Here is a 17,695-nt window from a genome sequence, read left to right on the forward strand (position 1 = left end):
CTAGTTGCTAATTTGTGTCCAACTCTTTTGTGACCCCATGGAATGTAGCCTGCCAGGCACCTCTGTCCATGGGATTTCCCAGGCAAGGATATTGGAGTGGGTTGTCATTTCCTTCTCCGGGGAATCTTCCCGACCGATGGATTGAACCCATGCCTCCTGTATCAGTAAGTGGATTCTTTACCACTGAGCCACCAGGGAAGCCCAGACTAGTGGTTACCCGTGAGGAAAGGGGAGGACAGGGAGGGTAATACAGGGATTAAGAGGTACAAACTATTAGGTATAAAATAAGCTACAAGGATATAAAGGACAACACAGGGAAGGTAGCCAATATTTTATAATAACTATAAATGGAATATAACCTTTAAAAATTGTGAATCACAAAATTATATACCTGTAACTTATATAATATTGTACAGCAACTATACTTTAATAAAAAACATAAAAGAGACTTTCTTATAGACAACATTAAAAAAAAAGAAGATATATTCCATACTCTCAACAAATGTCTATTCTAAGTAAGTGAGGATATTTGACAGTACCCAGAGGTGCACATCCACTCTGGAAATCTATGCTCAAGTCATCCTCCTCTCCTGGAACTCTACTCCCTAAAGACATACTCTTTCTTCCAAGGACCACACAAGGGCAAACTGTCACTCTTTTCACATTTCACCTTCTGAAAACACTAAACCCTTCAAAACTTTGGAGGCACAACATATAGCATAAAAGCGCTTCCACGGGCTTTGGCTCTTTTGTTTGAAGTTCTTTTTCAATTCACAAAGTTTTGTAAACATCGGTCTGGGATAAAAGTCCAGACCAAGCTAATGACCAAGGTCATGCCAGAGAAAATCACAAAGCAATTTTCTTCAAGGAGAGGGCAGAAGTTGCTCCACGTACCTCCCACTCAGCAACAGGAAAGCACGTGGAGGCGGAATCTTAAAGACACTTGGCTCTGAGGCAACAGCCTTGCAGGGTGAATGACAGCAGAAAGGCCCCTGAGCAGGGCTCACGCCAGAAGGGCAGGAAGTGAGAATTGAATCACAAATCAAATTCCGTTCTCAACAGAGAACCTGAACGAGTGCCATACTAGAGCCAACGATTTCTGAGCAAGGTATCTGAAAAGCCCATTTTCATGTATGTTTATACAGAGTCCTAGGTTACTGAAATACACATCTGGGAACAAGGGGCTTCCTAATGTCAAAGCTACAGTGTTACAAGGGCCACAGGTAGGTGAGTCGCCCTGTGAAAGCTCTAGTGGTGCGGAGGTGATGCTTCTCCCCCTCATCGTGTGAGCTCCACAAAGACCATCCCGGAAACTGTCTTGAAAGGCCAAAGACTGTTCCCTTCCTCCCACTTAGCCCTTAGGGTCCTCTTCAAGGCAAGTATCCATAAAACTTGGGGCTCCTCAAGAGAACAGTAGTAGAGTTAACTCTAAATAATTTGGCAGGGGAATACCCAAGGGCTCTTTTCATATTACAAATACACCTGCAGACAGCCCCAATTCTCCAACAGTGGTGAGGTGGTGGCGACATTTTCCATGGTATCCATGCAGGCTGATCGGCTCACTGGGCTACAGATTGGCACCAGGGAGGCCAGAACCACAAGTTTGCTCCCACTGCACACACATAAAATGCCGTCCCACGGATGGTGGGGTCAAAGAAATCATTGCACGTATGAGGCATGGGATTTTAGAGCTGCGAGGAATTTTATATATCCAGACCATTTCAACAATTAGGAAACTTGAGATCAAAAGAGATGAAACAACTTGCCCAAGGTCACACGGCCAGGGGAGGGGGGGGGAAATCACAAAGAACTCTGACTCCTACTCAGACTGCTTTTATTATGACAAGTATCAGTTGCCCATCTTCTGATCCTACTCTGACTCCCACTACTCCTCAACAGGAATAATCTGGCTTAAGCAAATCACAGGCTAATGCCAATGGTTCTACTGATCTAAGACTTTACTCATACTGTTTTCCCCAAACCTAAAATTCCTTTCCTCTTATCAGTCCCTGAATTGCCTCCAATAAAACCTTACTCCTCCAGAGAACCTTCCCATCAGCTCCAGCCTTTACTAATCTTTTTCCATGTGTGAACTCCTAGAGCTTTGTCATGATCTTAGCTAACATTCATCACATGTTTGCTATGTTCAGGTATTGTTCCAAGCACCTTGCTTGTATTAACTCATTTAAGCTTCAGAAAAAAACTCTAAGGAAGATATTATTATTGTCCCCATTTAACAGATGAGGAAAAAGAGGCAGAGACCTAACACAGCTTGTCCAAAGCTACACAGCTGAAAAACAACAAAGTCAGGATTCAAGACATCCTATTTACATTTGTTTTGGCTCTCTGTTATTAATCACTTAAACGATATAAATCCTCAGAGGGCTTGAGGGGTATCTTAAACTTCTTTTGTATCCTTTTCACAGAGAATAAGATTATGCCTGGAACCCATAATTGGTCCAATACCTGGGACTCCTTGGCTTCCATAGCCACACTCATTCTTAACCCTGGGTCATCCTTGCTTTCTCTTAGAGGGCAAGGAATACTGCAAAAGGAAGTCACTGCAGATACTGACAAATTCTTGTGACCTGACCACACACACCTGGGTTCTTCACAGGTAATGCCATCCTACAAGAAGTCCTCTGCCTTTGCCTTTGTTTACCCCTGCCTTCTCCAAGACCAGGTTCCCTCAATGATCCCTGCTCTCCATCACATTCTCAATCTTTACTTTTCCTCTCCTACTTCTGTACCTTCTCCCTTTATATCTTCACACACACACACCCCCACCACCTTCATTTGGCTTACATGATCCTGGTTCTCTTCTGATACCCTGGTTCTATCCATAATTGCAGTCTCTTCTTCCTCTACCACATTTTTCTTCTCTAAGGGCTGGCTTTCTACAATCTCTCTGCATCTCTCCTTCTTTTAGGGATCTCATCTACAAAATAATCTCTTTTCAGATTTCTGTCACCAGCCCTGATTGCTCTTCTGAGCCCCACAACTGCCTATCACCACTTTACAATTAAAGCATTTGAAACCACTCATCCTTTTACTTCCAAAACAGATTCCTGCACCTGGCTTTCTTAATTCTGTTACTGGACCATCATTTCTCCAGCCATCTAGTGTGGAACCTCAGTCCTCTTTGACCCATCATCCTTGTTGTCCTTGACCAATTAGTCACCAGCCTCACTAAGTGTTCTTCCTTCAGAGTTTCCATTTTCAACCTAATTCAGGTCCCACTGCAATACCTTCCCACTTGTGGACCAGTCCTCAGTTCACAGGCACATCTCCAAAGATTTGTTTCCCTAAAACTCTGCTTCCATTATGTCATTTCCCTCCCTTGAATCTAGTGGAGTTATAGAACAGAATCCAAACGCCTGCCATTTCACTGCCATTCAAGGTTTCTACAAACTTACACTTCTCGAATATTCACCTACAACTTTATACTTCTCAAACATCCTTTTATACTGCTTCCCTACTCTGGTGACTCATTTTTGTTTTAATTTGCTAGCTTTTTTTTTTTTTTTTTTAAGGTAGGACCAAAAAAGTGTACAAATCTTAAGTGCACAGATTGGTTATTTTGTAACATGTATACTATGTATTAATATGGGCTCACCACATAATAATATAACATCTATGTAACCACCACTCAGATCAAGATACAGAAGATTTATTCCCAGCTCCCTAAATGGCTCTCTTGTGCTCCCTATCAATAACTACTGTGACCATTCCTGCCCAGCAGAAGCTATTCTGACATCTATCATCATAGATTAGTTTGACTTTAGTAGACTATAATATACTCCTCAAACTCAGGTTTCTTTCATTCAACACTGTTTCTGTGAAATTTACCTTTATTGTGGTATAGCAGTGTTCATTCTTTGTGCTCTATAATATTCCACCTAAGAATACAGCACAATTTATTCATCTATTCTACTCTGATAGACATTTAGGTCGTTTATGGTTTTAGTCTATCATAAGTAAAAGCTGCTCAGAGCCTTTTGGGGCACGCCTCTTGGTGGCCACATGCGCTCCTCTCTTTCCGGCATACAGGCCTGAGTGGAATACGGCTCAGAAGAGGGCATGTGGTTATTTAGCTTTAGTGACACTTCAACCAGCAAGATAAGAGGGTTCCAGTTACTCCAACCAGCGAGACAAGAGGGTTCCAGTTGCTCCACGTCCTCACCAACACTGAGGAATGACAGTCCCTTTAATTTTATCCAGTTCTAGTGAACATATATAATGATATCTTGCGGTTTAAAAAAAAAACTTAATGAGGTAAAATTAACCATTTTAAAGGGAACAACTCAGTGGCAATTAATACATGCACAACATAGCGCAACCACCCCCTCTGCCTTCGTGTTAAGTCACTTCAGTTGTGTCCGACTCTTTGTGACCTTATGGACTATAGCCCACCAGGCTCCTCTGTCCATGGGACTCTCCAGGCAAGAATACTGGAGAGGGTTGCCATGCCCTTCTCCAGGGGATCTTCCTGACCCAGGGATCGAACCTGTGTCTCTTATGTCTCCTGCACTGGCAGGCGGGTTCTTTTCTTTCCAATTATTTTAATTGGAAATTAAATTATTATAATTACTTTACAATATTGTGATGGTTTTTGCCATACATCAACATGAATCAGCTACAGGTGCACTTATGTCCCCCCATCCTGAACCCCCCACGCACCTCCCTCCCCACCCCATCCCTCTGGGTTGTCCCAAAGCACTAACTTTGTGCCCTGTGTCATGCACTGAATTTGCACTGGTCATCTATTTTACATATGGTAATATACATGTTTCAATGCTATTCTCTCAAATCATCCCACCCTCGCTTTCTCCCACGTGGTCCAAAAGTCTGTTCTTTACATCTGTGTCTCTCTCTTCTTTTTTTAAAAAAATTTTTACTGAAGGATAACTGCTTTACAGAGTTTTGTTGTTTTCTGTCAAACCTCAACATGAATCAGCCACAGGTATACACATACCCCCTCCCTTTTGGACCTCCTCCCCATGTCCCTCCCCACCCTACCCCTCTAGGTTGGTACAGAGCCCCTGTTCGAGTTTCCTGAGCCAGACAGCAAATTCCCATTGCCTATCTACTTTACAAATGGTAATGGAAGTTTCCATGTTACTCTTTCCATACGTCTCCCCCTCTCCTCCCCTCTCCCCACGTCCATAAGTCTACTCTGTATGTCTGTTGCTGCCTTGTAAATAAATTCTTCAGGACCATTTTTCTAGATTCCGTATATGTGCATTAGAACACAATATTTATCTTTCTCTTTCTGACTCACTTTGCTCTGTATAATAGGTTCTAGGTTCATCCACCTCATTAGAACTGACTCAAATGTGTTCCTTTTTATGGCTGAGTAATATTTCATTGTGTATATGTACCACAACTTCTTTATCCATTCATCTGTCAATGGACATCTAGGTTGCGTCCATGTTCTAGCTATTGTCAATAGTGCTGCAATGAACAATGGGATACATGTGTCTTTTTCAATTTTGGTTTCCTCAGGGTATATGCCTAGGAGTGGGATTGCTGGGTCATATGGTCATATGCCTAGTTTTTTAAGGCATCTCCATACCATCTTCCATAGTGGCTGCACCAACTTACATTCCCACCAACAGCGCAAGAGCGTTCCCTTTTCTCCACACCGTCTCCACCATTTATTGTTTGTAGGCTTTTTGATGATGGCCATTCTGATCAGTGTGAGGTGATATCTCATTGTGGTTTTGATTTGCATTTCTCTAATAATGAGCGATGTTGAGCATCTTTCACGTCTTTGTTAGCCATCTGTATGTCTTCTTTGGAGAAATGTCTGTTTAGGTCTTTCCCTCACTTTTTGATTAGGTTGTTTGTTTTTCTGGCATTGAGTTGTATGAGCTGCTTGTATATTTTGGAAATTAATCCTCTGTCAGTTGTTTCATTTGCTATTATTTCTCCCATTCTGAGGCTTGTCTTTTCACCTTGCCTATAGTTTCCTTTGCTGTGCAAAAGCTTTTAAGTATAATCAGGTCCCATTTGTTTACTTTTGTTTTTATTTCCGTTACTCTAGGAGGTGGGTCATAGAGGATCTTGCTTTGATTTATGTCATCGAGTTTTGTTCTGCCTATGTTTTCCTCTAAGAGTTTTATAGTTTCTGGTCTTACATTTAGGGCTTTAATCCATTTTGAGTTTATCTTTGTGTATGGTGTGAGGAAGTGTTCTAACTTCATGCTTTCACACATAGCTGTCCAGTTTTCCCAGCACCATTTATTGAACAGGCTGTCTTTGCCCCATTGTATATTCTTGCCTCCTTTGTCAAAAATAAGGTACCCATAGGTGCATGGGTTTATTTCTGGGCTTTCTATCTTGTTTCATTGTTCTATATTTCTGTTTTTGTGCCAGTACCATACTGTCCTGATGACTGTAGCTTTGTGGTATAATCTGAAGTCAGGAAGGTTGATTCCTGCAGCTCCATTCTTCTTTCTCAAGACATTTGTGTCTCTTTTGCTGCCTTGCTTATAGGACTGTCATTACTGTCTTTCTAAATTCCATATATGTGCATTAATACACAGTATTAGTGTTTCTCTGACTTACTTCACTCTGCATAATAGGCTCCAGTTTCATCCACCTCATTAGAACTGACTCAAATGCATCCCTTTTAATAGCTGAGTAATATTCCCCTGTGTACATGTATCACAACATCCTTATCTATTGGTCTGCTGATGGACATTTAGGCAGTTTCCATGTCCTAGCTATCGCAAACAGTGCTGCCAACAGACATTCGGGTACATGTGTCTCTTTTAATTCTGGTTTCCTCGGTGTGTATGCCCAGCAGTAGGATTGCTGGGTTGTATGGCAGTTCTATTTTCAGTTTTTTTAGGAATCTCCACACTGTTCTCCATAGTGGCTGTACTAGTTTGCATTCCCACCAACAGTGTAAGAGGGTTCCCTATTCTCCACACTCCCTCCAGCATTTATTGTTTGTAGACTTTTTGATGGCGGCCATTCTGACCAGCATGAGTTAATACCTCATTGTGATTTTGATTTGCATTTCTCTAATAATGAATGATGTTGAGCATCTTTTCATTTGTTTATTGGCCATCTCTATGTCTTCTTTGGAGAAATGTCTGTTTAGTTCTTTTGCCCTCTTTTTGATTGGGTTGTTCGTTTTTCTAGTATTGAGCTATATGAAGTGCTTGTATATTTTGAAGATTCTTTGTCAGTTGTTTCATTTGTTATTATTTTCTCCCATTCTGAGAGCTGCCTGTTCACCTTGCTTATAGTTTCCTTCATTGTGCAAAAGCTTTTAAGTTTAATTAGGTCCAATTTATTTTTGTTTTAATTTTCATTACTCTGGGACATGGGTCATAGAGGATCTTGCTGTGATTTATGTCAGAGTGTTCTGCCTATATTTTCCTCTAAGAGTTTTATAGTTTCTGGTCTTACATTTAGATCTTTAATCCATTTTGAATTTATTTTTGTGTATGGTGTTAGAAAGTGTTCTAGTTTCATTCTTTTATACGTGGTTGATCAGTTTTCCCAGCACCACTGGCAGGTGGGTTCTTTACCACTAGCACCACCTGGGAACCCCCAACTACCACCTCTATCTAGTTCTAAAACATTTCCATCACTTCAAAGTAAAACCCTTTATCCGTTAATCAATTTCCCTCCATCCCTCTTCCCTATACCCACCTAACCCCACCCTCCCCAGCTTTTGGCAGCCATGGTGTTCTGTCTCTAGAGTCTACTGATTGATCTATTCTGGAAATTCATATAAATGGAATCATACAATTTGTAACCTTTTGTGTCTGGCTTCTTTCATCCACACTTAGCATGCACCAGTACTTCACTCCTCTCTATGGATGAATAATGTTTCATTACATGTATGTATCATAATTTATTTATTCAGCCATCCACTGAGGAACAACTGGGCGGTGTTCTTTCCAATTCTTAATTATTGGGAATAGTACATGCACATGTACTTATTTCAGTCCCTGTTTTTAGTTCTTTTAAGTATATACCTAGGAATGGAAGTGCAGGGTCATATGGTAACTCTGTATTTTACTTTTTGAGGAAATACCAAACCATTTTTCCACAGAGGCGAAACCATTTTGCATTCTCACCCAGCAAGGTTCCAATTTCTTTACATCTTAGCCAACACATATTTTCCTTTCTTTTTTTTTTTTTTTTTAACAGCCATCTTAAGTGGATATGAAATGGTAGCTCATTGTGGTTTTAATTTGCATTTTCCTAATGACTAATGATGTTGAGCAGTTTTTCATGTGTTTGTTAGCTCATTGGAGTTTTAACTTGCTTTTCTATGATGACGCTGAACGCCTTTTCATATGTTGATTGACCATTTAGATATCCTCCTTTGTGGAATAACAGTTTAAGTCTTTGCCCATTTTCTTCTACTGAGTCATCTGCATTTTTCTATTTATTTCATTTTTCTATTTATTTGTGGGTGTTCTCTGTACATCCTGCATACAGGTCTCTTGTCAGATATATTTCAAATATTTTTCTTGTTTTTACTTTCTTAATGGTGTCTTTTTATAAAAAGTAGTTCTTAACTTTACTGAAATTCAATCTATCAATCTTCCCTTTCACGTGTGTGTGTTTTTGATGCTACTATTGTTATAAGAAATCTTTTTTCATCCCACGGTCATGCAGCAACAAGCTTAAAATTTCTCCTAGAAGCTTTATTGTTTTACCTTCTTATTCAGACTTCATATAATTTGGAATTGATTTTTGTATATTGTGTGAGATAGAGGTCAAGGTTCATTTTTTTTTTCTCATGGATATCCAACTGACTGAGCATCACTTAATTGTCTGGTTACTGTTGTTTTCATTGACTCCTAAAAACACTTTCATTTTCTTATTTTAAATCTCCTGAACTCTCTCTTTCCTTCTCATCTAAATTCTGTTCATCTATAAAACCAACTTAAATTCCTCCTCCTTCTGAGGAATAAAAATAAAAATGAACTTTTTTAGATTTAGAAGGAAATTGGAGACCATTTAGCCCAACTTTTCTTAACTTCACAGATAAAAAAATTTAACAGTAAGTTATGTAACTGCTAATCAATTGGTGACAGATGCAGAGCTAGGGCACAAGTCTCCTGGCCTCCAGTATAAGGCCCTTTTCACTATGCCAGAGTCTCTGAGGCAATGCACTTCACCCATCATAAAAATAAGTGCAATTTTCAGCCCTGAGAGCTCTGAAAGAGACTGAACCAGACTCAAAGTTGGTAGAGATTGATGATTAGGGCTCCCTTCTGTTGGTCATCCAGGAGTATGAAGACCTTAAAACATCAGTTGTAGCCTGAACACACACAAATAAAGATGACTCAGGAAAAGGGGGTTGTAAAGGGAAAGAAAACTGGCACTGGACTGATAGGCTATGACATAGATGAAGGAAGAGAAGTTACCAGAAGGAGTTGCTAAGGGAAACACTACAGGCATGGGTACACAACAAACGTCACGAGGAGGATCAAAAAGCAGGCAGTATTAAAAACTTGTCTCAGGGCTTCCTGGTGGTGTAGTGGTCAAGAATCTGCCTGCCAACCCAAGGGACGTGGGTTCGATCCCTGGTCAGGGAAGATCCCACAGGCAGCAGGGCAACTAAGCCCGTGCGCTGCAACTACTGAAGCCTGTGCCCCTAGAGCCTGCGCTCCCCAACAGGAGAAGCCACCGCAGTGAGAAGCCTGCCACCCCCTCACCTTGCAGCAACTGGAGAAAGCCCATGTGGGGCAACGAAGACACAGAACAGCCAAAAAAATAAAAAATCTTAAAAAACTTTCTCAGACTTAAAAAAGAACAAATTGGAGGGCTCATACTTTTTGATATCAAAAATTATTACAAAGTTACAGAACCAAAGCAGTGTGGTGCTGGCATAAAGATAGACATACAAACCAATGGAATACGTTAGAGAGCCTAGAAGCAAATCCTCACACATATGGTCAAATGATGTTCAAAAGGAGTGCCAAGACCATTCAGTGGGGGAAAGGACAGTCAACAAATGGTGCTGGGAAAATCCAATACCCAATGCAAAAGAATAAAGTTGGACTCTCACCTTATTACACCATATACAAAAATTAACTCAAAATGGATCAAATATCAAAACGTAAGAGCTAAAAATAAAAAACTCTTCAGAAGAAAACACAGGGGGAAAGCTTCATAAAGTTGAATTTGTCAGTGATTTCTTGCATATGACACCAAAAGCAGAGCAACAAAAGAAAAAATGGATTTGTTGTGTATCATCGAGATTAAAAGCCTTTCTGCATCCAAGGACACAATTAAGAGTGAAAAGGCAACACATGGAATGACAGAAAATATCTGAAAATCATGTATTTCATAAGGGATTAATACTCAGGATATAGAAAGAGTTCCTATAACTCAAAAACAACGAAAAACCAAACTAATTAAAAAATGGGGACAGATGACTTGAATAGACATTTCTCCAAAGAAGATATACAAATGGACAATAACCACATGAAAAGATGCTCAACATCACTAATCATTAGGGAAATGCAAATCAAAACCCCAATGAGATACCACTTCAAACTCATTAAGATAGATATTATAAAAGGCCACAAAACAGAAAATAACAAGCGTTGGAAAATGTGGAGAAACTGGAACCCTTGTGCTGTTATGAAAACAGTATGGTGCATCCTCAAAAAATTAAACACAGAATTGCCATAAGATTCAGCAATCCCACATTTAGGGACATATCCAAAAGAACTGGAAGCAGGGATTCAAACAAATATTTATAGGCTCGTGTTAACAGCAGCAGTATTCACAATAGTCAAAAGGTGGAATCAACACCAATATCAATAGGCATTGAATGGATAAACAAAATGGGCTATAGATGTACTGCTGCTGCTGCTGCTGCTGCTATGTCGCTTCAGTCGTGTCCGACTCTGTGCGACCCCATAGACAGCAGCCCACCAGGCTCCCCCGTCCCTGGGATTCTCCAGGCAAGAACACTGGAGTGGGTTGCCATTTCCTTCTCCAATGCATGAAAGTGAAAAGTGAAAGTGAAGTCGCTCAGTCATGTCTGACTCTTACCATGGACTGCAGCCCACCAGGCTCCTCCGTCCATGGGATTTTCCAGGCAAGACGTACAGTGGCATATTATTCAGTCTTAAAAAGGAAGGAAATTCTGACATATGCTACAACAAGAATGAACCTTGACGCCAGTATGCTAAGAAAAATAAACTAGACATGAAAGGACAAATACTGTATGATTCCACTTAATATTCGGTACCTATAATCAAATGAATAGAGACAAAAAGTAGAATAGTGGTTACTAGGAGCTGGGGGGAGGAAGCAAGGGGGTTATTGTTTAATGAGTAGAGAGTTTCAGTTTGGGATGACAAAAAAGTTCTGAAGATGGATAGAAGTGATAGTTGCACAACAACGTGAATAAACTCAAGTCTACTGAATTGTACGCTTAAACGGTTAAAAAGGGAAGTTTTATATTTTGTATATTTTACCATTTTTAAAGAGAAAAAAACTGAAACATTTACTATACCCCTATTATACGCCAGAAACTGTACTGCTGATCAATATAGCTCCTGGTCTTCAGGGACCTTTAAAGTCTTCAGAGGCAGAAGACAAGTAAACAGCAAAGTACAATAAGATAAATCCAACAGGCTTCCATAGACACACACAAGCAAGACACCTAATCTAGTTCAGAGAGATCGGGGAAGGCTTCCTGCAATGAGTGACATCTTAGCTAAAGCCCAAAGCTGGTGAAGTAGAAGATGGCAGGAAAATGGTTACAGCTTTGCAGGAAGAAAAATAGCACATAGAAACCACAGACAAGGGAGATCAGGCCCCTTAGGTACTGCGTAAGCGTTCAGTGTAACTGGACTTTAGAAAACTAACAACAGGTAAACGGGTGTCTATAGGGGAGGCAAAATCATGATCATGTGAAATGGTTTTGATTTATCCCAAAGGCAATATGAAGATCCTGAAGGTTAAACGACTTGATCAAACTTACACTTTAGGAAGATTATTCCAGCTACAGTGCAAAGAATGAGGCAGGCAGGGGGGAGAAGAGGTGGAGAAGGGGCAAGATCAGAGTGAAGACGACCAGGTAGAAGACTGCTGAAGCAGCTCAGCTGAGAGAAAACGAAGGCTTGAACCAGGCAGCAGCAATAGGGGTTATGTACAGAATGGAATGTCAGCTAACCGAAGTGGGAGGTAAGGCAGAAGGAAAATTAAGAAAGAGGCCCAGATTTTTGCCATGGGCGATGGGTGCAAGGTAGTAAAATTCAGAGACAGGGAATAAGATGTGATGCACAGCTCTGGGCTTCAGATTATGACTTCACTTTTCAACATGGGGAGCTTCAGTTGCTTTGGTACATCCACATGGAGGCTCTGAAGAGCCAGTAGATATGTGGTTCTGAAGTTCAAGGCAAAGACTTAGGGACAAGAACTGAAAGGAGAGAAGAAGCTTGGGACAGAACTATAGCTAGACTCTGAGGACTGCCAGCCAGTCTTTGCAGGCTGATATATAGCTCACTTGGAATGAGCCAGAGGAGCAGCTCTGCACTGGGAGGAAGGTGGGTGGCTCTTATCACAGGAGAAGAGAGAAAAGCAGCCAGATGGACAGAGTTTACACTGTCCCCACTCCCTGGACCCCCCTTCCTCCAATGACAACTAGATGCTAGGCGGCCAATTTTCTACTTCGTCACTTACAGATTTCATTTTGGAAAATCCTATAATAATTCCAGACATTGAAATAAAAGCAATTTTGTCAAATCTTAATTTTACTCATTTGAAACAGAAAACACTGCAGTCCTAAGCCTTTCTTGATAACATCAAAATCTGGCTTTCCCTCCTAAAATATCTTCTGACCCATCCCCACGCCCGGTGAATGTCAGCACCCATGCTAACTGACAGCTGCCCTGTGCATTCTTCTGTCTCACAGGTTTTCTACCTTGTGAAGCCACTTCAAAGTTTGTTCTTCTTAAGCCTCACACCCACCCAACTTTCCCAAAGCTGAGCTATTTTACTATGATTCTCAATAAGTGGTCTCTTCCTAATCCTCATAGGAGAGTCACGCTTGGCTGATTTACATCTGTCTTCCCGCAGACACCCAAGATCTTGTTTATAGAATATTTTGAAAGAGGCCTAATATGGATATAAACTTAAGATTAACTATCATAAGTAAGTAACTCTATCAGGAGGTACATGCGAAGCACTTAGACTTTGAGTACTTGAATATTTTGATCTAAAAATGCTTTTAAATGAAGTCAAAACCAATGATTATAATGATTTTAAATGGAACCAAAAGTTCCTCCGAGCAGGTCCCATCAGCCCAAAATGAAGACAGATTTCCTCCTTGTCTATGTAGCCATACAACTATCAAGCCTAGCCTTCCATCTGCTTCTCAACAAATAGCCCAAGCAAGAGGTCATTAGACTTCCATCCCCCTGGCTCTGCTGACACTACAAGTTACATTTTTCCTCAATTTTATCACCTATTCCCCAACACCAACTTTCTTTTTTTCAAAGTTAACTGTCCTTCCCTGTTCCTCTAATTTATTCCACAAGGTACAGGAGCCTTCGCCTTTCCACCCCTTTGTAAACTGTGGTTGTCGCCCTCTCATCTATTGCCATCCTCTTTGCAAGTCTCCTGATTCACGTTATTCGAGGCAAACAATTTTTCTTGCCTATTGCTTTATAACCGAAAAGGGCTTTGGTGATCTGTGGTTCTCTACTTCTTTTTGCCTCAATTCCAACATGCACATTAGACTTTACGGTCAGTATCCTATGAATTTTTTTCACAGTAATATTGAGACTCCCCTCTCACCTATGTGGTCCCTATCTCCCATCCCCATGCAGTTGTTTAAAGAGAGTAGGTGTTGTCTTATTTTCCACTAGATTGTCTCCACGTATTCCAGAGAACTAAACTACTGACATATGCTTAACACTGAGGAAAGAAATCTCAATTAACAGGTGTTCCTACTCCAAGGGAAGACCAAAGTGTTTAAGCAGCCATATTTTATCTCAAGTATCTAAGGCAGGCTTCTCGGTACAACTCCAGAGCTTGGATGAGAAATGTTCACTTTATACCATCTCCCATAAAGATCTACTGGGCATGGTGGGGACAAGAAAACCCCTCCATATGAAGGAACATGGTTGGGAGTGGAGCAAGGAAGTAGCTGTACACACACAAACATTATAAAATTCCTAATTATAACTGAGGAAATCAATAAATCTCACGTGTGCACTCAGTCGCTTCAGTCATGTCCAACTCTTTGTGATCCTATGGACTGTAGCCTCCCAGGCTCCTCTGTCCATGAGATTCTCCAGGCAAGAATACTGGAGTGGGATGCCATGCCCTTCTCTAGGGGGTCTTCCCAACCCAGGGACTGAACCTGCATCTCTTACACCTCCTGCATTGGCAGGAAGGTTCTTTACCACTAGCACCACCTGGAAAGCCCACAAATCTCATACTTAATATTGCTTTTTTTCCTTTACTATTGTTAATAGATACAGTTAATCAGCTTAAGTCCACTGAATATATGATTTGGGGTAGAGATTCACTGCTTCTGACCAAAAATTCAACAGTTTTAAACTCTGCCTCTACTACATAATGACTATGAGACCTACTACTGTGACAAAGAAAACACAGGGGTTAACACAGTGTCTAACATGTAGAATGGGTAGAGTAAATATTAGCTCTCGATATGATCTGTATCAGCAGTTTAATTTTTTCCATTCCACACATGCTTCATAAAATAAGTAAAAATTCAAACCAACTTTAGCAAATCATTGCATAAATCCTGCTGAACCAAGATGCCATCATTGTAGATACTCGTTTTTGGTGGGTAATCTATGATATGAAACCTGACCTAAAAATGTCCACTTTTCAGCTGACACAAAAAAATCCAAATGTGCTGTGCACAATTTAGGCAAGTTGTACATACTCTCTACTACATCACAGACTACACACAGCCAGGGGAAAGCTTGCCAAGTTTAAGTGAGGAATGAAGATGGTTTCACTCTTACCAGAAGAAGAGATGGTGGAAACGCTTACTGGACTTACCTTTCACAACTGAGGATTAAGATATGGACTATGATAACAAAACATCACAGGGTTATATTTGTTTCATCTGCATATAACTTTTTTCATTGCATTCAGAATTCAGAAATTGTCATGAGATTTTACAGCTAGCTTTGACTTTTCCATCTTCAAAATATAGCATTTGACTATAATGATTATTATGAGGTTTCTGTTTTCTACTGCTAAGACCTTCGCCCATATGCTTCTGTAAAGCCTGATGCTTTGCAGTCAAAACAATAGTTGTGGACATGGTTGTGTCAGCTGTAGACAGCTGACATCACTGTTGCCATAAAGTTTTTTTTTAATAAGACATCAGATCAAGATCTCTACTACACCTCAAAGGAGATACAATTTGAGGCCAAGCTTAAGAAACTGATATTATAATTCAGACATTGTCACTGACCGGCTGTATAGCCTTTAAAAAATCAATTCACCTACCCAAGCTTTGGTCTTATTTATAAAAGAAGGGAGATGAGTGAAATGATTTCTAGAGCTGGCTCTGCAATTTGCCAGCTAACTGACCTTGGGAAAATTACATAATATTATGGAGCCTTCATTTGCTCATTTGAGGGTTAAATGAGATGATAAATGTGAAGTAGGTCTCAATAAATAAATGATAATCATAATATTAACAATAATAATAGTTAACACGGAGTATTTACTACATGTTCTGGGCACAGCTCTAAGAGTTTTTATAATAATTCTTTTGATTCTTCCTACAATCCTATGAGGTAGGTATTATTACTATCCCATATTACTGAAGCACAGAGATCAAGTAATTTGCCCAAGATCACAGAATAGCTTTCAAACCCAAGCTGTCTGGCTTCAGGGTCTGTGCTCTTAATCATTTCACTATACTGTTTTTTGGTTATCAGGACTTTTTTCCCTTCTCTGCACCTCTTCTGAGATCCCTTTCAGCTCTGCTTTCATAAAAATACACTAATTAGCTACCCTGGACTCTGACAGGCTAAGCAAAGTTGGCTTCTCTGAGAGAATTACACAAATTCTAAATGTACGGAGGCTTAAATCAGAAAGAACTGTGTCCTGATTCAATACCTATCATCAAATAATTATGTGTTGAATAAAGGAATGAACACAGAAGCTAAAAAGAGGTCAAGTACTATTTGGCTGATCCTTACCATAACCATGACCAGGAATTCACTCATTCAATAAGCACTTCTTGGGTATCTTCTATATGGCAAGCACTGGAAAGCTTACAGCTTAGAAAACTGACATCAGAACACATTCTCCTAAGTCATTATCTGGCAGCCATATTGCAAAGTAAATTTCCACACTGGATGGTAGAAAGCTGGATGAAAACTTTAAAGCATGTTTGTTTTCAGGCAGTAGAGGTCTTTCTCAAATGAAATCTTAGATGAAATGTCAATATATAATACAGACAAAAGCATCTCTGTTCTGGTTGAAGAATGCAGTGAACCTGGAGCCCACTCTCACTCCACCCATGTCACCTTAAAGACATTTCTGCAGAGTGTCAAGATGGCTCTAAAGCTATTAAACAAAACAATGACGGAGTCTCTACCAACTCCAGAATTCAATGGACATCTCTAACAGCAATGGACAGTGATTGTTTACTAATAAAGGTCACTTGATATGGACATGCAGAAATACATGAACGTGGTTATGTGCCTGTATGCAAGGTTGGTGCAATGTCTATAGAGATTATTATAACATTGTCAGGCATTTTATAGACATTACCTTTAATTCTAACAACACCAAATTAAGCAGGTATTGACAATTTCATTTCAGAAGTGAAGAAAGTTAAGACTTATGTAAAAAATATGAATTCCCAAGGTCACATGGGAAGAGCCCCCTTCCAAAGCCCACAGGGTTTCCCCTGTAGACTAAGGTCAAGTAGTCGCCTAATCCAAAGAAGTTCTACAAACAGGAGGAAGACTTTCAATGGCAACATAAGAACAGAAAGCTATGCAGGCAACTCACATGTTGTTTCACTGGTCAAAAAGGGTTAACACCTCAACTGGGTCAGACCTAGGGCATTCAAGCAACACTGAACACCAAAGCCTTACTAAGAGGTTGGAACATGGGTACCACAAAGGTCTCATCGAGTCCCTATGGTTTTAGCTCTTCACTTGCAGAATCAATCACTAACATACACATTACCACATGGAAAATAGAAAGCCAGTGGGAGTTTGCTGTATGACGTAGGGAACCCAAAGCCAGTGCTCTGTGACAACCTAGAGGAGGAGGAGGGTGGGAGAGAGGTACAAGAGGGAGGGACATATGTATGCTGATGGCCAATTCATGTTAACATATGGTGAAAAACCAGCGCATTATTGTAATTATCCTACACTTAAAAATAAAACACAAATTACAAAAAAATCAATAATACCCAGGCAGACCCATTACACGGTTACTAGAAGATCACCTACTTACCAAACTCAGAAGCAAGGCTCACACTTCCGTGAGGCTCTACGGGGAAGGGGAAGACAGGTCACCCAAGAAGCTGCTGTGGCTCTGAGACCCGGAGACTACAAGAAGGGACACACACACAACAGAAGGCTCTGAGACACAGCTTCAACCATGGGGTGATGAAACCCACCTCACTGGGCTACCAGAAGAGCAGATGGGAGGGTATCTGCCGAGAGCTCTAGAAGTGTTATACAAA

The 17,695-nt window shown here is 40.4% G+C and overlaps 1 protein-coding gene across 8 annotated transcripts in view; it reads right to left on the reverse strand.

The window, feature by feature from the left end:
* Positions 1-17,695, reverse strand: part of SCN8A (sodium voltage-gated channel alpha subunit 8) — a 191,683-nt gene that overhangs the window by 123,452 nt on the left and 50,536 nt on the right. The window lies entirely within an intron of this gene.

Source organism: Odocoileus virginianus, chromosome 24 (genome assembly GCF_023699985.2).
Source record: "Odocoileus virginianus isolate 20LAN1187 ecotype Illinois chromosome 24, Ovbor_1.2, whole genome shotgun sequence".
NCBI lineage: Eukaryota > Metazoa > Chordata > Mammalia > Artiodactyla > Cervidae > Odocoileus > Odocoileus virginianus.